The 22,009-nt window shown below is 67.5% G+C and overlaps 1 protein-coding gene across 2 annotated transcripts in view; it reads left to right on the forward strand.

The window, feature by feature from the left end:
* The window catches only part of LOC147710079 (butyrophilin subfamily 2 member A1-like), a 552,967-nt gene that overhangs the window by 151,201 nt on the left and 379,757 nt on the right, over window positions 1–22,009 (forward strand). The window lies entirely within an intron of this gene.

Consider the following 22,009-nt stretch of genomic DNA (forward strand, 5'->3'; position numbering starts at 1 on the left):
GCCTCTCTCTGACCCCGTCTCAGCCCCAGCCACCCTCTCCATGGGGTCCCTGCGAGGCCTCTCTCTGACCCCGTCTCAGCCCCAGCCACCCTCTCCATGGGGTCCCTGCGAGGCCTCTCTCTGACCCCGTCTCAGCCCCAGCCACCCTCTCCGTGGGGTCCCTGCGAGGCCTCTCTCTGATCCAGTCTCAGTCCCAGCCCCCCTCTCCATGGGGTCCCTGCGAGGCCTCTCTCTGACCCCGTCTCAGTCCCAGCCACCCTCTCCGTGGGGTGCCTGTGAGGCCTCTCTCTGACCCCGTCTCAGCCCCAGCCCCCCTCTCCGTGGGGTCCTTGCGAGGCCTCTCTCTGACCCAGTCTCAGCCCCAGCCACCCTCTCCATGGGGTCCCTGCGAGGCCTCTCTCTGACCCAGTCTCAGCCCCGCCACCCTCTCCCTCGGGTCCCTGCGAGGCCTCTCTCTGACCCAGTCTTAGCCCCAGCCACCCTCTCCATGGGGTCCCTGCGAGGCCTCTCTCTGGCCCAGTCTGAGCCCCAGCCACCCTCTCCGTGGGGTCCCTGCGAGGCCTCTCTCTGACCCCCTCTCAGTCCCAGCCACCCTCTCCATGGGGTCCCTGTGAGGGCTCTCTCTGACCCCGTCTCAGCCCCAGCCACCCTCTAAATGGGGTCCCTGCGAGGCCTCTCTCTGACCAAGTCTCAGCCCCAGCCACCCTCTCCATGGGGTCCCTGCGAGGCCTCCCTCTGACCCAGTCTCAGCCCCAGCCACCCTCTCCATGGGGTCCCTGCGAGGCCTCTCTCTGACCCCGTCTCAGCCCCAGCCACCCTCTCCATGGGGTCCCTGCGAGGCCTCTCTCTGACCCAGTCTCAGTCCCAGCCACCCTCCCCATGGGGTCCGTGCGAGGCCTCTCTCTGACCCCGTCTCAGTCCCAGCCACCTACTCCGTGGGGTCCCTGCGAGGCCTCTCTCTGATCCAGTCTCAGTCCCAGCCACCCTCTCCGTGGGGTCCCTGCGAGGCCTCTCTCTGACCCAGTCTGAGTCCTAGCCACCCTCTCCATGGGGTCCCTGCGAGGCCTCTCTCTGACCCCGTCTTAGTCCCAGCCACCCTCTCCATGGGGTCCCTGCGAGGACTCTCTCTGACCCCGTCTCAGCCCCAGCCACCCTCTCCATGGGGTCCCTGCGAGGCCTCTCTCTGACCCCGTCTCAGCCCCAGCCACCCTCTCCGTGGGGTCCCTGCGAGGCCTCTCTGATCCAGTCTCAGTCCCAGCCCCCCTCTCCATGGGGTCCCTGCGAGGCCTCTCTCTGACCCCGTCTCAGTCCCAGCCACCCTCTCCGTGGGGTGCCTGTGAGGCCTCTCTCTGACCCCGTCTCAGCCCCAGCCCCCCTCTCCGTGGGGTCCTTGCGAGGCCTCTCTCTGACCCAGTCTCAGCCCCAGCCACCCTCTCCATGGGGTCCCTGCGAGGCCTCTCTCTGACCCAGTCTCAGCCCCAACCACCCTCTCCCTGGGGTCCCTGCGAGGCCTCTCTCTGACCCAGTCTTAGCCCCAGCCACCCTCTCCATGGGGTCCCTGCGAGGCCTCTCTCTGGCCCAGTCTGAGTCCCAGCCACCCTCTCCATGGGGTCCCTGCGAGTCCTCTCTCTGACCCCGTCTCAGCCCCAGCCGCCCTCTCCATGGGGTCCCTGCGAGGCCTCTCTTTGACCCAGTCTGAGTCCCAGCCACCCTCTTCATGGGGTCCCTGCGAGGCCTCTCTCTGACCCGTCTCAGTCCCAGCCACCCTCTCCATGGGGTCCCTGCGAGGCCTCTCTCTGACCCTGTCTGAGTCCCAGCCACCCTCTCCATGGGGTCCCTGCGAGGCCTCTCTCTGACCCCGTCTGAGTCCCAGCCACCCTCTCCATGGGGTCCCTGCGAGGCCTCTCTCTGACCCTGTCTGAGTCCCAGCCACCCTCTCCATGGGGTCCCTGCGAGGCCTCTCTCTGACCCCATCTCAGCCCCAGCCACCCTCTCCATGGGGTCCCTGCGAGGCCTCTCTCTGACCCCGTCTCAGCCCCAGCCACCCTCTCCATGGAGTCCCTGTGAGGCCTCTCTCTGACCCCGTCTCAGTCCCAGCCACCTTCTCCGTGGGGTCCCTGCGAGGCCTCTCTCTGATCCAGTCTCAGTCCCAGCCACCCTCTCCGTGGGGTCCCTGCGAGGCCTCTCTCTGACCCAGTCTGAGTCCTAGCCACCCTCTCCATGGGGTCCCTGCGAGGCCTCTCTCTGACACCGTCCGAGTCCCAGCCACCCTCTCCATGGGGTCCCTGCGAGGCCTCTCTCTGACCCCATCTCAGCCCCCGCCACCCTCTCCATGGGGTCCCTGCGAGGCCTCTCTCTGACCCAGTCTCAGCCCCAGCCACCCTCTCCATGGGGTCCCTGCGAGGCCTCTCTCTGACCCAGTCTTAGCCCCAGCCACCCTCTCCATGGGGTCCCTGCGAGGCCTCTCTCTGTCCCAGTCTGAGTCCCAGCCACCCTCTCCATGGGGTCCCTGCGAGGCCTCTCTCTGACCCCATCTCAGCCCCAGCCACCCTCTCCATGGGGTCCCTGCGAGGCCTCTCTCTGACCCCGTCTCAGCCCCAGCCACCCTCTCCGTGGGGTCCCTGTGAGGCCTCTCTCTGACCCCGTCTCAGTCCCAGCCACCTTCTCCGTGGGGTCCCTGCGAGGCCTCTCTCTGATCCAGTCTCAGTCCCAGCCACCCTCTCCGTGGGGTCCCTGCGAGGCCTCTCTCTGACCCAGTCTGAGTCCTAGCCACCCTCTCCATGGGGTCCCTGCGAGGCCTCTCTCTGACCCCGTCCCAGTCCCAGCCACCCTCTCCATGGGGTCCCTGCGAGGCCTCTCTCTGACCCCGTCTCAGCCCCAGCCACCCTCTCCATGGGGTCCCTGCGAGGCCTCTCTCTGACCCCGTCTCAGCCCCAGCCACCCTCTCCATGCGGTCCCTGCGAGGCCTCTCTCTGACCCCGTCTCAGCCCCAGCCACCCTCTCCGTGGGGTCCCTGCGAGGCCTCTCTCTGATCCAGTCTCAGTCCCAGCCCCCCTCTCCATGGGGTCCCTGCGAGGCCTCTCTCTGACCCCGTCTCAGTCCCAGCCACCCTCTCCGTGGGGTGCCTGTGAGGCCTCTCTCTGACCCCGTCTCAGCCCCAGCCCCCCTCTCCGTGGGGTCCTTGCGAGGCCTCTCTCTGACCCAGTCTCAGCCCCAGCCACCCTCTCCATGGGGTCCCTGCGAGGCCTCTCTCTGACCCAGTCTCAGCCCCGCCACCCTCTCCCTGGGGTCCCTGCGAGGCCTCTCTCTGACCCAGTCTAAGCCCCAGCCACCCTCTCCATGGGGTCCCTGCGAGGCCTCTCTCTGGCCCAGTCTGAGTCCCAGCCACCCTCTCCGTGGGGTCCCTGCGAGGCCTCTCTCCGACCCCCTCTCAGTCCCAGCCACCCTCTCCATGGGGTCCCTGTGAGGGCTCTCTCTGACCCCGTCTCAGCCCCAGCCACCCTCTTCATGGGGTCCCTGCGAGGCCTCTCTCTGACCCAGTCACAGTCCCAGCCACCCTCTCCATGGGGTCCCTGCGAGGCCTCTCTCTGACCCAGTCTCAGTCCCAGCCGCCCTCTCCGTGGGGTCCCTGCGAGGCCTCTCTCTGAACCCGTCTCAGTCCCAGCCACCCTCTCCATGGGGTCCCTGCGAGTCCTCTCTCTGACCCCGTCTCAGCCCCAGCCGCCCACCCCATGGGGTCCCTGCGAGGCCTCTCTTTGACCCAGTCTGAGTCCCAGCCACACTCTTCATGGGGTCCCTGCGAGGCCTCTCTCTGACCCCGTCTCAGTCCCAGCCACCCTCTCCATGGAGTCCCTGCGAGGCCTCTCTCTGACCCTGTCTGAGTCCCAGCCACCCTCTCCATGGGGTCCCTGCGAGGCCTCTCTCTGACCCCGTCTGAGTCCCAGCCACCCTCTCCATGGGGTCCCTGCGAGGCCTCTCTCTGACCCCATCTCAGCCCCAGCCACCCTCTCCATGGGGTCCCTGCGAGGCCTCTCTCTGACCCCGTCTCAGCCCCAGCCACCCTCTCCGTGGGGTCCCTGTGAGGCCTCTCTCTGACCCTGTCTCAGCCCCAGCCACCCTCTCCGTGGGGTCCCTGCGAGGCCTCTCTCTGACCCAGTCTGAGTCCCAGCCACCCTCTCCATGGGGTCCCTGTGAGGCCTCTCTCTGACCCAGTCTCTGTCCCAGCCACCCTCTCCATGGGGTCCCTGCGAGGCCTCTCTCTGACCCAGTCTGAGTCCCAGCCACCCTCTCCATGGGGTCCCTGTGTGGGCTCTCTCTGACCCCGTCTCAGCCACAGCCACCCTCTCCATGGGGTCCCTGCGAGGCCTCTCTCTGACCCAGTCTCAGCCCCAGCCACCCTCTCCATGGGGTCCCTGCGAGGCTTCTCTCTGACCCCGTCTCAGCCCCAGCCCCCCTCTCCATGGGGTCCCTGCGAGGCCTCTCTCTGATCCATTCTCAGTCCCAGCCGCCCACTCCATGGGGTCCCTGCGAGGCCTCTCTTTGACCCAGTCTGAGTCCCAGCCACCCTCTTCATGGGGTCCCTGCGAGGCCTCTCTCTGACCCCGTCTCAGCCCCATCCACCCTCTCCATGGGGTCCCTGCGAGGCCTCTCTCTGACCCCGTCTCAGTCCCAGCCACCCTCTCCATGGGGTCCCTGTGAGGCCTCTCTCTGACCCCGTCTCAGTCCCAGCCACCCTCTCCATGGGGTCCCTGCGAGGCCTCTCTCTGACCCAGTCTGAGTCCCAGCCACCCTCTCCATGGGGTCCCTGCGAGGCCTCTCTCTGACCCCGTCTCAGCCCCAGCCACCCTCTCCATGGGGTCCCTGTGAGGGCTCTCTCTGACCCCGTCTCAGCCACAGCCGCCCTCTCCATGGGGTCCCTGCGAGGCCTCTCTCTGACCCAGTCTCAGCCCCAGCCACCCTCTCCATGGGGTCCCTGCGAGGCTTCTCTCTGACCCAGTCTCAGCCCCAGCCCCCCTCTCCGTGGGGTCCTTGCGAGGCCTCTCTCTGACCCAGTCTCAGCCCCAACCCCCCTCTCCATGGGGTCCTGCGAGGCCTCTCTCTGACCCCGTCTCAGCCCCAGCCCCCCTCTCCATGGGGTCCTGCGAGGCCTCTCTCTGACCCCGTCTCAGCCCCATCCCCCCTCTCCATGGGGTCCCTGCGAGGCCTCTCTCTGATCCAGTCTCAGTCCCAGCCCCCCTCTCCTTGGGGTCCCTGCGGGGCCTCTCTCTGACCCCGTCTCAGCCCCAGCCCCCCTCTCCATGGGGTCCCTGCGAGGCCTCTCTCTGACCCCGTCTCAGACCCAGCCACCCTCTCCGTGGGGTCCCTGCGAGGCCTCTCTGATACAGTCTCAGTCCCAGCCCCCCTCTCCATGGGGTCCCTGCGAGGCCTCTCTCTGACCCCGTCTCAGCCCCAGCCCCCCTCTCCGTGGGGTCCTTGCGAGGCCTCTCTCTGACCCAGTCTCAGCCACAGCCACCCTCTCCATGGGGTCCCTGCGAGGCCTCTCTCTGACCCAGTCTCAGCCCCAACCACCCTCTCCCTGGGGTCCCTGCGAGGCCTCTCTCTGACCCAGTCTTAGCCCCAGCCACCCTCTCCATGGGGTCCCTGCGAGGCCTCTCTCTGGCCCAGTCTGAGTCCCAGCCACCCTCTCCATGGGGTCCCTGTGAGTCCTCTCTCTGACCCCGTCTCAGCCCCAGCCGCCCTCTCCATGGGGTCCCTGCGAGGCCTCTCTTTGACCCAGTCTGAGTCCCAGCCACCCTCTTCATGGGGTCCCTGCGAGGCCTCTCTCTGACCCCGTCTGAGTCCCAGCCACCCTCTCCATGGGGTCCCTGCGAGGCCTCTCTCTGACCCCGTCCGAGTCCCAGCCACCCTCTCCATGGGGTCCCTGCGAGGCCTCTCTCTGACCCCATCTCAGCCCCAGCCACCCTCTCCATGGGGTCCCTGCGAGGCCTCTCTCTGACCCAGTCTCAGCCCCAGCCACCCTCTCCATGGGGTCCCTGCGAGGCCTCTCTCTGACCCAGTCTTAGCCCCAGCCACCCTCTCCATGGGGTCCCTGCGAGGCCTCTCTCTGTCCCAGTCTGAGTCCCAGCCACCCTCTCCATGGGGTCCCTGCGAGTCCTCTCTCTGACCCCGTCTCAGCCCCAGCCGCCCTCTCCATGGGGTCCCTGCGAGGCCTCTCTTTGACCCAGTCTGAGTCCCAGCCACCCTCTTCATGGGGTCCCTGCGAGGCCTCTCTCTGACCCGTCTCAGTCCCAGCCACCCTCTCCATGGGGTCCCTGCGAGGCCTCTCTCTGACCCTGTCTGAGTCCCAGCCACCCTCTCCATGGGGTCCCTGCGAGGCCTCTCTCTGACCCCGTCTGAGTCCCAGCCACCCTCTCCCTGGGGTCCCTGCGAGGCCTCTCTCTGACCCCATCTCAGCCCCAGCCACCCTCTCCATGGGGTCCCTGCGAGGCCTCTCTCTGACCCCGTCTCAGCCCCAGCCACCCTCTCCGTGGGGTCCCTGTGAGGCCTCTCTCTGACCCCGTCTCAATCCCAGCCACCTTCTCCGTGGGGTCCCTGCGAGGCCTCTCTCTGATCCAGTCTCAGTCCCAGCCACCCTCTCCGTGGGGTCCCTGCGAGGCCTCTCTCTGACCCAGTCTGAGTCCTAGCCACCCTCTCCATGGGGTCCCTGCGAGGCCTCTCTCTGACCCCGTCCCAGTCCCAGCCACCCTCTCCATGGGGTCCCTGCGAGGCCTCTCTCTGACCCCGTCTCAGCCCCAGCCACCCTCTCCATGGGGTCCCTGCGAGGCCTCTCTCTGACCCCGTCTCAGCCCCAGCCACCCTCTCCATGGGGTCCCTGCGAGGCCTCTCTCTGACCCCGTCTCAGCCCCAGCCACCCTCTCCGTGGGGTCCCTGCGAGGCCTCTCTCTGATCCAGTCTCAGTCCCAGCCCCCCTCTCCATGGGGTCCCTGCGAGGCCTCTCTCTGACCCCGTCTCAGTCCCAGCCACCCTCTCCGTGGGGTGCCTGTGAGGCCTCTCTCTGACCCCGTCTCAGCCCCAGCCCCCCTCTCCGTGGGGTCCTTGCGAGGCCTCTCTCTGACCCAGTCTCAGCCCCAGCCACCCTCTCCATGGGGTCCCTGCGAGGCCTCTCTCTGACCCAGTCTCAGCCCCGCCACCCTCTCCCTGGGGTCCCTGCGAGGCCTCCCTCTGACCCAGTCTTAGCCCCAGCCACCCTCTCCATGGGGTCCCTGCGAGGCCTCTCTCTGGCCCAGTCTGAGTCCCAGCCACCCTCTCCGTAGGGTCCCTGCGAGGCCTCTCTCTGACCCCCTCTCAGTCCCAGCCACCCTCTCCATGGGGTCCCTGTGAGGGCTCTCTCTGACCCCGTCTCAGCCCCAGCCACCCTCTTCATGGGGTCCCTGCGAGGCCTCTCTCTGACCCAGTCTCAGTCCCAGCCACCCTCTCCATGGGGTCCCTGCGAGGCCTCTCTCTGACCCAGTCTCAGTCCCAGCCGCCCTCTCCGTGGGGTCCCTGCGAGGCCTCTCTCTGACCCCGTCTCAGTCCCAGCCACCCTCTCCATGGGGTCCCTGCGAGTCCTCTCTCTGACCCCGTCTCAGCCCCAGCCGCCCACCCCATGGGGTCCCTGCGAGGCCTCTCTTTGACCCAGTCTGAGTCCCAGCCACACTCTTCATGGGGTCCCTGCGAGGCCTCTCTCTGACCCCGTCTCAGTCCCAGCCACCCTCTCCATGGAGTCCCTGCGAGGCCTCTCTCTGACCCTGTCTGAGTCCCAGCCACCCTCTCCATGGGGTCCCTGCGAGGCCTCTCTCTGACCCCGTCTGAGTCCCAGCCACCCTCTCCATGGGGTCCCTGCGAGGCCTCTCTCTGACCCCATCTCAGCCCCAGCCACCCTCTCCATGGGGTCCCTGCGAGGCCTCTCTCTGACCCCGTCTCAGCCCCAGCCACCCTCTCCGTGGGGTCCCTGTGAGGCCTCTCTCTGACCCTGTCTCAGCCCCAGCCACCCTCTCCGTGGGGTCCCTGCGAGGCCTCTCTCTGACCCAGTCTGAGTCCCAGCCACCCTCTCCATGGGGTCCCTGTGAGGCCTCTCTCTGACCCAGTCTCTGTCCCAGCCACCCTCTCCATGGGGTCCCTGCGAGGCCTCTCTCTGACCCAGTCTGAGTCCCAGCCACCCTCTCCATGGGGTCCCTGTGAGGGCTCTCTCTGACCCCGTCTCAGCCACAGCCACCCTCTCCATGGGGTCCCTGCGAGGCCTCTCTCTGACCCAGTCTCAGCCCCAGCCACCCTCTCCATGGGGTCCCTGCGAGGCTTCTCTCTGACCCCGTCTCAGCCCCAGCCCCCCTCTCCATGGGGTCCCTGCGAGGCCTCTCTCTGATCCAGTCTCAGTCCCAGCCGCCCACTCCATGGGGTCCCTGCGAGGCCTCTCTTTGACCCAGTCTGAGTCCCAGCCACCCTCTTCATGGGGTCCCTGCGAGGCCTCTCTCTGACCCCGTCTCAGCCCCATCCACCCTCTCCATGGGGTCCCTGCGAGGCCTCTCTCTGACCCCGTCTCAGTCCCAGCCACCCACTCCATGGGGTCTCTGTGAGGCCTCTCTCTGACCCCGTCTCAGTCCCAGCCACCCTCTCCATGGGGTCCCTGCGAGGCCTCTCTCTGACCCAGTCTGAGTCCCAGCCACCCTCTCCATGGGGTCCCTGCAAGGCCTCTCTCTGACCCCGTCTCAGCCCCAGCCACCCTCTCCATGGGGTCCCTGTGAGGGCTCTCTCTGACCCCGTCTCAGCCACAGCCACCCTCTCCATGGGGTCCCTGCGAGGCCTCTCTCTGACCCAGTCTCAGCCCCAGCCACCCTCTCCATGGGGTCCCTGCGAGGCTTCTCTCTGACCCAGTCTCAGCCCCAGCCCCCCTCTCCATGGGGTCCCTGCGAGGCCTCTCTCTGATCCAGTCTCAGTCCCAGCCCCCCTCTCCATGGGGTCCTGCGAGGCCTCTCTCTGACCCCGTCTCAGCCCCAGCCCCCCTCTCCATGGGGTCCTGCGAGGCCTCTCTCTGACCCCGTCTCAGCCCCATCCCCCCTCTCCATGGGGTCCCTGCGAGGCCTCTCTCTGATCCAGTCTCAGTCCCAGCCCCCCTCTCCATGGGGTCCCTGCGGGGCCTCTCTCTGACCCCGTCTCAGCCCCAGCCCCCCTCTCCATGGGGTCCCTGCGAGGCCTCTCTCTGACCCCGTCTCAGACCCAGCCACCCTCTCCATGGGGTCCTGCGAGGCCTCTCTCTGACCCGTCTCAGCCACAGCCACCCTCTCCATGGGGTCCCTGCGAGGCCTCTCTCTGACCCAGTCTCAGCCCCAGCCACCCTCTCTGTGGGGTCCCTGCGAGGCCTCTCTCTGACCCCGTCTCAGCCCCAGCCGCCCATCCCATGGGGTCCCTGCGAGGCCTCTCTTTGACCCAGTCTGAGTCCCAGCCACCCTCTTCATGGGGTCCCTGCGAGGCCTCTCTCCGACCCCTTCTCAGTCCCAGCCACCCTCTCCATGGGGTCCCTGCGAGGCCTCTCTCTGACCCTGTCTGAGTCCCAGCCACCCTCTCCATGGGGTCCCTGCGAGGCCTCTCTCTGACCCCGTCTGAGTCCCAGCCACCCTCTCCATGGTGTCCCTGCGAGGCCTCTCTCTGACCCCGTCTGAGTCCCAGCCACCCTTTCCATGGGGTCCCTGCGAGGCCTCTCTCTGACCCCATCTCAGCCCCAGCCACCCTCTCCATGGGGTCCCTGCGAGGCCTCTCTCTGACCCCGTCTCAGCCCCAGCCACCCTCTCTGTGGGGTCCCTGCGAGGCCTCTCTCTGACCCCGTCTCAGCCCCAGCCGCCCATCCCATGGGGTCCCTGCGAGGCCTCTCTCTGACCCAGTCTGAGTCCCAGCCACCCTCTCCATGGGGTCCCTGCGAGGCCTCTCTCTGACCCAGTCTCAGTCCCAGCCACCCTCTCCATGGGGTCCCAGCGAGGCCTCTCTCTGACCCCGTCTCAGCCCCAGCCACCCTCTCCATGGGGTCCCTGCGAGGCCTCTCTCTGACCCCGTCTCAGCCCCATCCACCCTCTCCATGGGGTCCCTGCGAGGCCTCTCTCTGACCCAGTCTGAGTCCCAGCCACCCTCTCCATGGGGTCCCTGTGAGGCCTCTCTCTGACCCCGTCTCAGTCCCAGCCACCCTCTCCATGGGGTCCCTTCGAGGCCTCTCTCTGACCCAGTCTGAGTCCCAGCCACCCTCTCCATGGGGTCCCTGCGAGGCCTCTCTCTGACCCCGTCTCAGCCCCAGCCACCCTCTCCATGGGGTCCCTGTGAGGGCTCTCTCTGACCCCGTCTCAGCCACAGCCACCCTCTCCATGGGGTCCCTGCGAGGCCTCTCTCTGACCCAGTCTCAGCCCCAGCCACCCTCTCCATGGGGTCCCTGCGAGGCCTCTCTCTGACCCCGTCTCAGCCCCAGCCCCCCTCTCCATGGGGTCCCTGCGAGGCCTCTCTCTGATCCAGTCTCAGTCCCAGCCACCCTCTCCATGGGGTCCTGCGAGGCCTCTCTCTGACCCGTCTCAGCCCCAGCCCCCCTCTCCGTGGGGTCCTTGCGAGGCCTCTCTCTGACCCAGTCTCAGCCCCAGCCACCCTCTCCATGGGGTCCCTGCGAGGCCTCTCTCTGACCCAGTCTCAGCCCCGCCACCCTCTCCCTGGGGTCCCTGCGAGGCCTCCCTCTGACCCAGTCTTAGCCCCAGCCACCCTCTCCATGGGGTCCCTGCGAGGCCTCTCTCTGGCCCAGTCTGAGTCCCAGCCACCCTCTCCGTAGGGTCCCTGCGAGGCCTCTCTCTGACCCCCTCTCAGTCCCAGCCACCCTCTCCATGGGGTCCCTGTGAGGGCTCTCTCTGACCCCGTCTCAGCCCCAGCCACCCTCTTCATGGGGTCCCTGCGAGGCCTCTCTCTGACCCAGTCTCAGTCCCAGCCACCCTCTCCATGGGGTCCCTGCGAGGCCTCTCTCTGACCCAGTCTCAGTCCCAGCCGCCCTCTCCGTGGGGTCCCTGCGAGGCCTCTCTCTGACCCCGTCTCAGTCCCAGCCACCCTCTCCATGGGGTCCCTGCGAGTCCTCTCTCTGACCCCGTCTCAGCCCCAGCCGCCCACCCCATGGGGTCCCTGCGAGGCCTCTCTTTGACCCAGTCTGAGTCCCAGCCACACTCTTCATGGGGTCCCTGCGAGGCCTCTCTCTGACCCCGTCTCAGTCCCAGCCACCCTCTCCATGGAGTCCCTGCGAGGCCTCTCTCTGACCCTGTCTGAGTCCCAGCCACCCTCTCCATGGGGTCCCTGCGAGGCCTCTCTCTGACCCCGTCTGAGTCCCAGCCACCCTCTCCATGGGGTCCCTGCGAGGCCTCTCTCTGACCCCATCTCAGCCCCAGCCACCCTCTCCATGGGGTCCCTGCGAGGCCTCTCTCTGACCCCGTCTCAGCCCCAGCCACCCTCTCCGTGGGGTCCCTGTGAGGCCTCTCTCTGACCCTGTCTCAGCCCCAGCCACCCTCTCCGTGGGGTCCCTGCGAGGCCTCTCTCTGACCCAGTCTGAGTCCCAGCCACCCTCTCCATGGGGTCCCTGTGAGGCCTCTCTCTGACCCAGTCTCTGTCCCAGCCACCCTCTCCATGGGGTCCCTGCGAGGCCTCTCTCTGACCCAGTCTGAGTCCCAGCCACCCTCTCCATGGGGTCCCTGTGAGGGCTCTCTCTGACCCCGTCTCAGCCACAGCCACCCTCTCCATGGGGTCCCTGCGAGGCCTCTCTCTGACCCAGTCTCAGCCCCAGCCACCCTCTCCATGGGGTCCCTGCGAGGCTTCTCTCTGACCCCGTCTCAGACCCAGCCCCCCTCTCCATGGGGTCCCTGCGAGGCCTCTCTCTGATCCAGTCTCAGTCCCAGCCGCCCACTCCATGGGGTCCCTGCGAGGCCTCTCTTTGACCCAGTCTGAGTCCCAGCCACCCTCTTCATGGGGTCCCTGCGAGGCCTCTCTCTGACCCCGTCTCAGCCCCATCCACCCTCTCCATGGGGTCCCTGCGAGGCCTCTCTCTGACCCCGTCTCAGTCCCAGCCACCCACTCCATGGGGTCTCTGTGAGGCCTCTCTCTGACCCCGTCTCAGTCCCAGCCACCCTCTCCATGGGGTCCCTGCGAGGCCTCTCTCTGACCCAGTCTGAGTCCCAGCCACCCTCTCCATGGGGTCCCTGCAAGGCCTCTCTCTGACCCCGTCTCAGCCCCAGCCACCCTCTCCATGGGGTCCCTGTGAGGGCTCTCTCTGACCCCGTCTCAGCCACAGCCACCCTCTCCATGGGGTCCCTGCGAGGCCTCTCTCTGACCCAGTCTCAGCCCCAGCCACCCTCTCCATGGGGTCCCTGCGAGGCTTCTCTCTGACCCAGTCTCAGCCCCAGCCCCCCTCTCCATGGGGTCCCTGCGAGGCCTCTCTCTGATCCAGTCTCAGTCCCAGCCCCCCTCTCCATGGGGTCCTGCGAGGCCTCTCTCTGACCCCGTCTCAGCCCCAGCCCCCCTCTCCATGGGGTCCTGCGAGGCCTCTCTCTGACCCCGTCTCAGCCCCATCCCCCCTCTCCATGGGGTCCCTGCGAGGCCTCTCTCTGATCCAGTCTCAGTCCCAGCCCCCCTCTCCATGGGGTCCCTGCGGGGCCTCTCTCTGACCCCGTCTCAGCCCCAGCCCCCCTCTCCATGGGGTCCCTGCGAGGCCTCTCTCTGACCCCGTCTCAGACCCAGCCACCCTCTCCATGGGGTCCTGCGAGGCCTCTCTCTGACCCGTCTCAGCCACAGCCACCCTCTCCATGGGGTCCCTGCGAGGCCTCTCTCTGACCCAGTCTCAGCCCCAGCCACCCTCTCTGTGGGGTCCCTGCGAGGCCTCTCTCTGACCCCGTCTCAGCCCCAGCCGCCCATCCCATGGGGTCCCTGCGAGGCCTCTCTTTGACCCAGTCTGAGTCCCAGCCACCCTCTTCATGGGGTCCCTGCGAGGCCTCTCTCTGACCCCTTCTCAGTCCCAGCCACCCTCTCCATGGGGTCCCTGCGAGGCCTCTCTCTGACCCTGTCTGAGTCCCAGCCACCCTCTCCATGGGGTCCCTGCGAGGCCTCTCTCTGACCCCGTCTGAGTCCCAGCCACCCTCTCCATGGTGTCCCTGCGAGGCCTCTCTCTGACCCCGTCTGAGTCCCAGCCACCCTTTCCATGGGGTCCCTGCGAGGCCTCTCTCTGACCCCATCTCAGCCCCAGCCACCCTCTCCATGGGGTCCCTGCGAGGCCTCTCTCTGACCCCGTCTCAGCCCCAGCCACCCTCTCTGTGGGGTCCCTGCGAGGCCTCTCTCTGACCCCGTCTCAGCCCCAGCCGCCCATCCCATGGGGTCCCTGCGAGGCCTCTCTCTGACCCAGTCTGAGTCCCAGCCACCCTCTCCATGGGGTCCCTGCGAGGCCTCTCTCTGACCCAGTCTCAGTCCCAGCCACCCTCTCCATGGGGTCCCTGTGAGGGCTCTCTCTGACCCCGTCTCAGCCACAGCCGCCCTCTCCATGGGGTCCCTGCGAGGCCTCTCTCTGACCCAGTCTCAGCCCCAGCCACCCTCTCCATGGGGTCCCTGCGAGGCTTCTCTCTGACCCAGTCTCAGCCCCAGCCCCCCTCTCCGTGGGGTCCTTGCGAGGCCTCTCTCTGACCCAGTCTCAGCCCCAACCCCCCTCTCCATGGGGTCCTGCGAGGCCTCTCTCTGACCCCGTCTCAGCCCCAGCCCCCCTCTCCATGGGGTCCTGCGAGGCCTCTCTCTGACCCCGTCTCAGCCCCATCCCCCCTCTCCATGGGGTCCCTGCGAGGCCTCTCTCTGATCCAGTCTCAGTCCCAGCCCCCCTCTCCTTGGGGTCCCTGCGGGGCCTCTCTCTGACCCCGTCTCAGCCCCAGCCCCCCTCTCCATGGGGTCCCTGCGAGGCCTCTCTCTGACCCCGTCTCAGACCCAGCCACCCTCTCCGTGGGGTCCCTGCGAGGCCTCTCTGATACAGTCTCAGTCCCAGCCCCCCTCTCCATGGGGTCCCTGCGAGGCCTCTCTCTGACCCCGTCTCAGCCCCAGCCCCCCTCTCCGTGGGGTCCTTGCGAGGCCTCTCTCTGACCCAGTCTCAGCCACAGCCACCCTCTCCATGGGGTCCCTGCGAGGCCTCTCTCTGACCCAGTCTCAGCCCCAACCACCCTCTCCCTGGGGTCCCTGCGAGGCCTCTCTCTGACCCAGTCTTAGCCCCAGCCACCCTCTCCATGGGGTCCCTGCGAGGCCTCTCTCTGGCCCAGTCTGAGTCCCAGCCACCCTCTCCATGGGGTCCCTGTGAGTCCTCTCTCTGACCCCGTCTCAGCCCCAGCCGCCCTCTCCATGGGGTCCCTGCGAGGCCTCTCTTTGACCCAGTCTGAGTCCCAGCCACCCTCTTCATGGGGTCCCTGCGAGGCCTCTCTCTGACCCCGTCTGAGTCCCAGCCACCCTCTCCATGGGGTCCCTGCGAGGCCTCTCTCTGACCCCGTCCGAGTCCCAGCCACCCTCTCCATGGGGTCCCTGCGAGGCCTCTCTCTGACCCCATCTCAGCCCCAGCCACCCTCTCCATGGGGTCCCTGCGAGGCCTCTCTCTGACCCAGTCTCAGCCCCAGCCACCCTCTCCATGGGGTCCCTGCGAGGCCTCTCTCTGACCCAGTCTTAGCCCCAGCCACCCTCTCCATGGGGTCCCTGCGAGGCCTCTCTCTGTCCCAGTCTGAGTCCCAGCCACCCTCTCCATGGGGTCCCTGCGAGTCCTCTCTCTGACCCCGTCTCAGCCCCAGCCGCCCTCTCCATGGGGTCCCTGCGAGGCCTCTCTTTGACCCAGTCTGAGTCCCAGCCACCCTCTTCATGGGGTCCCTGCGAGGCCTCTCTCTGACCCGTCTCAGTCCCAGCCACCCTCTCCATGGGGTCCCTGCGAGGCCTCTCTCTGACCCTGTCTGAGTCCCAGCCACCCTCTCCATGGGGTCCCTGCGAGGCCTCTCTCTGACCCCGTCTGAGTCCCAGCCACCCTCTCCATGGGGTCCCTGCGAGGCCTCTCTCTGACCCCATCTCAGCCCCAGCCACCCTCTCCATGGGGTCCCTGCGAGGCCTCTCTCTGACCCCGTCTCAGCCCCAGCCACCCTCTCCGTGGGGTCCCTGTGAGGCCTCTCTCTGACCCCGTCTCAATCCCAGCCACCTTCTCCGTGGGGTCCCTGCGAGGCCTCTCTCTGATCCAGTCTCAGTCCCAGCCACCCTCTCCGTGGGGTCCCTGCGAGGCCTCTCTCTGACCCAGTCTGAGTCCTAGCCACCCTCTCCATGGGGTCCCTGCGAGGCCTCTCTCTGACCCCGTCCCAGTCCCAGCCACCCTCTCCATGGGGTCCCTGCGAGGCCTCTCTCTGACCCCGTCTCAGCCCCAGCCACCCTCTCCATGGGGTCCCTGCGAGGCCTCTCTCTGACCCCGTCTCAGCCCCAGCCACCCTCTCCATGGGGTCCCTGCGAGGCCTCTCTCTGACCCCGTCTCAGCCCCAGCCACCCTCTCCGTGGGGTCCCTGCGAGGCCTCTCTCTGATCCAGTCTCAGTCCCAGCCCCCCTCTCCATGGGGTCCCTGCGAGGCCTCTCTCTGACCCCGTCTCAGTCCCAGCCACCCTCTCCGTGGGGTGCCTGTGAGGCCTCTCTCTGACCCCGTCTCAGCCCCAGCCCCCCTCTCCGTGGGGTCCTTGCGAGGCCTCTCTCTGACCCAGTCTCAGCCCCAGCCACCCTCTCCATGGGGTCCCTGCGAGGCCTCTCTCTGACCCAGTCTCAGCCCCGCCACCCTCTCCCTGGGGTCCCTGCGAGGCCTCCCTCTGACCCAGTCTTAGCCCCAGCCACCCTCTCCATGGGGTCCCTGCGAGGCCTCTCTCTGGCCCAGTCTGAGTCCCAGCCACCCTCTCCGTAGGGTCCCTGCGAGGCCTCTCTCTGACCCCCTCTCAGTCCCAGCCACCCTCTCCATGGGGTCCCTGTGAGGGCTCTCTCTGACCCCGTCTCAGCCCCAGCCACCCTCTTCATGGGGTCCCTGCGAGGCCTCTCTCTGACCCAGTCTCAGTCCCAGCCACCCTCTCCATGGGGTCCCTGCGAGGCCTCTCTCTGACCCAGTCTCAGTCCCAGCCGCCCTCTCCGTGGGGTCCCTGCGAGGCCTCTCTCTGACCCCGTCTCAGTCCCAGCCACCCTCTCCATGGGGTCCCTGCGAGTCCTCTCTCTGACCCCGTCTCAGCCCCAGCCGCCCACCCCATGGGGTCCCTGCGAGGCCTCTCTTTGACCCAGTCTGAGTCCCAGCCACACTCTTCATGGGGTCCCTGCGAGGCCTCTCTCTGACCCCGTCTCAGTCCCAGCCACCCTCTCCATGGAGTCCCTGCGAGGCCTCTCTCTGACCCTGTCTGAGTCCCAGCCACCCTCTCCATGGGGTCCCTGCGAGGCCTCTCTCTGACCCCGTCTGAGTCCCAGCCACCCTCTCCATGGGGTCCCTGCGAGGCCTCTCTCTGACCCCATCTCAGCCCCAGCCACCCTCTCCATGGGGTCCCTGCGAGGCCTCTCTCTGACCCCGTCTCAGCCCCAGCCACCCTCTCCGTGGGGTCCCTGTGAGGCCTCTCTCTGACCCTGTCTCAGCCCCAGCCACCCTCTCCGTGGGGTCCCTGCGAGGCCTCTCTCTGACCCAGTCTGAGTCCCAGCCACCCTCTCCATGGGGTCCCTGTGAGGCCTCTCTCTGACCCAGTCTCTGTCCCAGCCACCCTCTCCATGGGGTCCCTGCGAGGCCTCTCTCTGACCCAGTCTGAGTCCCAGCCACCCTCTCCATGGGGTCCCTGTGAGGGCTCTCTCTGACCCCGTCTCAGCCACAGCCACCCTCTCCATGGGGTCCCTGCGAGGCCTCTCTCTGACCCAGTCTCAGCCCCAGCCACCCTCTCCATGGGGTCCCTGCGAGGCTTCTCTCTGACCCCGTCTCAGCCCCAGCCCCCCTCTCCATGGGGTCCCTGCGAGGCCTCTCTCTGATCCAGTCTCAGTCCCAGCCGCCCACTCCATGGGGTCCCTGCGAGGCCTCTCTTTGACCCAGTCTGAGTCCCAGCCACCCTCTTCATGGGGTCCCTGCGAGGCCTCTCTCTGACCCCGTCTCAGCCCCATCCACCCTCTCCATGGGGTCCCTGCGAGGCCTCTCTCTGACCCCGTCTCAGTCCCAGCCACCCACTCCATGGGGTCTCTGTGAGGCCTCTCTCTGACCCCGTCTCAGTCCCAGCCACCCTCTCCATGGGGTCCCTGCGAGGCCTCTCTCTGACCCAGTCTGAGTCCCAGCCACCCTCTCCATGGGGTCCCTGCAAGGCCTCTCTCTGACCCCGTCTCAGCCCCAGCCACCCTCTCCATGGGGTCCCTGTGAGGGCTCTCTCTGACCCCGTCTCAGCCACAGCCACCCTCTCCATGGGGTCCCTGCGAGGCCTCTCTCTGACCCAGTCTCAGCCCCAGCCACCCTCTCCATGGGGTCCCTGCGAGGCTTCTCTCTGACCCAGTCTCAGCCCCAGCCCCCCTCTCCATGGGGTCCCTGCGAGGCCTCTCTCTGATCCAGTCTCAGTCCCAGCCCCCCTCTCCATGGGGTCCTGCGAGGCCTCTCTCTGACCCCGTCTCAGCCCCAGCCCCCCTCTCCATGGGGTCCTGCGAGGCCTCTCTCTGACCCCGTCTCAGCCCCATCCCCCCTCTCCATGGGGTCCCTGCGAGGCCTCTCTCTGATCCAGTCTCAGTCCCAGCCCCCCTCTCCATGGGGTCCCTGCGGGGCCTCTCTCTGACCCCGTCTCAGCCCCAGCCCCCCTCTCCATGGGGTCCCTGCGAGGCCTCTCTCTGACCCCGTCTCAGACCCAGCCACCCTCTCCATGGGGTCCTGCGAGGCCTCTCTCTGACCCGTCTCAGCCACAGCCACCCTCTCCATGGGGTCCCTGCGAGGCCTCTCTCTGACCCAGTCTCAGCCCCAGCCACCCTCTCTGTGGGGTCCCTGCGAGGCCTCTCTCTGACCCCGTCTCAGCCCCAGCCGCCCATCCCATGGGGTCCCTGCGAGGCCTCTCTTTGACCCAGTCTGAGTCCCAGCCACCCTCTTCATGGGGTCCCTGCGAGGCCTCTCTCCGACCCCTTCTCAGTCCCAGCCACCCTCTCCATGGGGTCCCTGCGAGGCCTCTCTCTGACCCTGTCTGAGTCCCAGCCACCCTCTCCATGGGGTCCCTGCGAGGCCTCTCTCTGACCCCGTCTGAGTCCCAGCCACCCTCTCCATGGTGTCCCTGCGAGGCCTCTCTCTGACCCCGTCTGAGTCCCAGCCACCCTTTCCATGGGGTCCCTGCGAGGCCTCTCTCTGACCCCATCTCAGCCCCAGCCACCCTCTCCATGGGGTCCCTGCGAGGCCTCTCTCTGACCCCGTCTCAGCCCCAGCCACCCTCTCTGTGGGGTCCCTGCGAGGCCTCTCTCTGACCCCGTCTCAGCCCCAGCCGCCCATCCCATGGGGTCCCTGCGAGGCCTCTCTCTGACCCAGTCTGAGTCCCAGCCACCCTCTCCATGGGGTCCCTGCGAGGCCTCTCTCTGACCCAGTCTCAGTCCCAGCCACCCTCTCCATGGGGTCCCAGCGAGGCCTCTCTCTGACCCCGTCTCAGCCCCAGCCACCCTCTCCATGGGGTCCCTGCGAGGCCTCTCTCTGACCCCGTCTCAGCCCCATCCACCCTCTCCATGGGGTCCCTGCGAGGCCTCTCTCTGACCCAGTCTGAGTCCCAGCCACCCTCTCCATGGGGTCCCTGTGAGGCCTCTCTCTGACCCCGTCTCAGTCCCAGCCACCCTCTCCATGGGGTCCCTTCGAGGCCTCTCTCTGACCCAGTCTGAGTCCCAGCCACCCTCTCCATGGGGTCCCTGCGAGGCCTCTCTCTGACCCCGTCTCAGCCCCAGCCACCCTCTCCATGGGGTCCCTGTGAGGGCTCTCTCTGACCCCGTCTCAGCCACAGCCACCCTCTCCATGGGGTCCCTGCGAGGCCTCTCTCTGACCCAGTCTCAGCCCCAGCCACCCTCTCCATGGGGTCCCTGCGAGGCCTCTCTCTGACCCCGTCTCAGCCCCAGCCCCCCTCTCCATGGGGTCCCTGCGAGGCCTCTCTCTGATCCAGTCTCAGTCCCAGCCACCCTCTCCATGGGGTCCTGCGAGGCCTCTCTCTGACCCGTCTCAGCCCCAGCCCCCCTCTCCGTGGGGTCCTTGCGAGGCCTCTCTCTGACCCAGTCTCAGCCCCAGCCACCCTCTCCATGGGGTCCCTGCGAGGCCTCTCTCTGACCCAGTCTCAGCCCCGCCACCCTCTCCCTGGGGTCCCTGCGAGGCCTCCCTCTGACCCAGTCTTAGCCCCAGCCACCCTCTCCATGGGGTCCCTGCGAGGCCTCTCTCTGGCCCAGTCTGAGTCCCAGCCACCCTCTCCGTAGGGTCCCTGCGAGGCCTCTCTCTGACCCCCTCTCAGTCCCAGCCACCCTCTCCATGGGGTCCCTGTGAGGGCTCTCTCTGACCCCGTCTCAGCCCCAGCCACCCTCTTCATGGGGTCCCTGCGAGGCCTCTCTCTGACCCAGTCTCAGTCCCAGCCACCCTCTCCATGGGGTCCCTGCGAGGCCTCTCTCTGACCCAGTCTCAGTCCCAGCCGCCCTCTCCGTGGGGTCCCTGCGAGGCCTCTCTCTGACCCCGTCTCAGTCCCAGCCACCCTCTCCATGGGGTCCCTGCGAGTCCTCTCTCTGACCCCGTCTCAGCCCCAGCCGCCCACCCCATGGGGTCCCTGCGAGGCCTCTCTTTGACCCAGTCTGAGTCCCAGCCACACTCTTCATGGGGTCCCTGCGAGGCCTCTCTCTGACCCCGTCTCAGTCCCAGCCACCCTCTCCATGGAGTCCCTGCGAGGCCTCTCTCTGACCCTGTCTGAGTCCCAGCCACCCTCTCCATGGGGTCCCTGCGAGGCCTCTCTCTGACCCCGTCTGAGTCCCAGCCACCCTCTCCATGGGGTCCCTGCGAGGCCTCTCTCTGACCCCATCTCAGCCCCAGCCACCCTCTCCATGGGGTCCCTGCGAGGCCTCTCTCTGACCCCGTCTCAGCCCCAGCCACCCTCTCCGTGGGGTCCCTGTGAGGCCTCTCTCTGACCCTGTCTCAGCCCCAGCCACCCTCTCCGTGGGGTCCCTGCGAGGCCTCTCTCTGACCCAGTCTGAGTCCCAGCCACCCTCTCCATGGGGTCCCTGTGAGGCCTCTCTCTGACCCAGTCTCTGTCCCAGCCACCCTCTCCATGGGGTCCCTGCGAGGCCTCTCTCTGACCCAGTCTGAGTCCCAGCCACCCTCTCCATGGGGTCCCTGTGAGGGCTCTCTCTGACCCCGTCTCAGCCACAGCCACCCTCTCCATGGGGTCCCTGCGAGGCCTCTCTCTGACCCAGTCTCAGCCCCAGCCACCCTCTCCATGGGGTCCCTGCGAGGCTTCTCTCTGACCCCGTCTCAGACCCAGCCCCCCTCTCCATGGGGTCCCTGCGAGGCCTCTCTCTGATCCAGTCTCAGTCCCAGCCGCCCACTCCATGGGGTCCCTGCGAGGCCTCTCTTTGACCCAGTCTGAGTCCCAGCCACCCTCTTCATGGGGTCCCTGCGAGGCCTCTCTCTGACCCCGTCTCAGCCCCATCCACCCTCTCCATGGGGTCCCTGCGAGGCCTCTCTCTGACCCCGTCTCAGTCCCAGCCACCCACTCCATGGGGTCTCTGTGAGGCCTCTCTCTGACCCCGTCTCAGTCCCAGCCACCCTCTCCATGGGGTCCCTGCGAGGCCTCTCTCTGACCCAGTCTGAGTCCCAGCCACCCTCTCCATGGGGTCCCTGCAAGGCCTCTCTCTGACCCCGTCTCAGCCCCAGCCACCCTCTCCATGGGGTCCCTGTGAGGGCTCTCTCTGACCCCGTCTCAGCCACAGCCACCCTCTCCATGGGGTCCCTGCGAGGCCTCTCTCTGACCCAGTCTCAGCCCCAGCCACCCTCTCCATGGGGTCCCTGCGAGGCTTCTCTCTGACCCAGTCTCAGCCCCAGCCCCCCTCTCCATGGGGTCCCTGCGAGGCCTCTCTCTGATCCAGTCTCAGTCCCAGCCCCCCTCTCCATGGGGTCCTGCGAGGCCTCTCTCTGACCCCGTCTCAGCCCCAGCCCCCCTCTCCATGGGGTCCTGCGAGGCCTCTCTCTGACCCCGTCTCAGCCCCATCCCCCCTCTCCATGGGGTCCCTGCGAGGCCTCTCTCTGATCCAGTCTCAGTCCCAGCCCCCCTCTCCATGGGGTCCCTGCGGGGCCTCTCTCTGACCCCGTCTCAGCCCCAGCCCCCCTCTCCATGGGGTCCCTGCGAGGCCTCTCTCTGACCCCGTCTCAGACCCAGCCACCCTCTCCATGGGGTCCTGCGAGGCCTCTCTCTGACCCGTCTCAGCCACAGCCACCCTCTCCATGGGGTCCCTGCGAGGCCTCTCTCTGACCCAGTCTCAGCCCCAGCCACCCTCTCTGTGGGGTCCCTGCGAGGCCTCTCTCTGACCCCGTCTCAGCCCCAGCCGCCCATCCCATGGGGTCCCTGCGAGGCCTCTCTTTGACCCAGTCTGAGTCCCAGCCACCCTCTTCATGGGGTCCCTGCGAGGCCTCTCTCTGACCCCTTCTCAGTCCCAGCCACCCTCTCCATGGGGTCCCTGCGAGGCCTCTCTCTGACCCTGTCTGAGTCCCAGCCACCCTCTCCATGGGGTCCCTGCGAGGCCTCTCTCTGACCCCGTCTGAGTCCCAGCCACCCTCTCCATGGTGTCCCTGCGAGGCCTCTCTCTGACCCCGTCTGAGTCCCAGCCACCCTTTCCATGGGGTCCCTGCGAGGCCTCTCTCTGACCCCATCTCAGCCCCAGCCACCCTCTCCATGGGGTCCCTGCGAGGCCTCTCTCTGACCCCGTCTCAGCCCCAGCCACCCTCTCT

This window comes from Lissotriton vulgaris, chromosome 5 (assembly GCF_964263255.1).
Source record: "Lissotriton vulgaris chromosome 5, aLisVul1.2, whole genome shotgun sequence".
NCBI lineage: Eukaryota > Metazoa > Chordata > Amphibia > Caudata > Salamandridae > Lissotriton > Lissotriton vulgaris.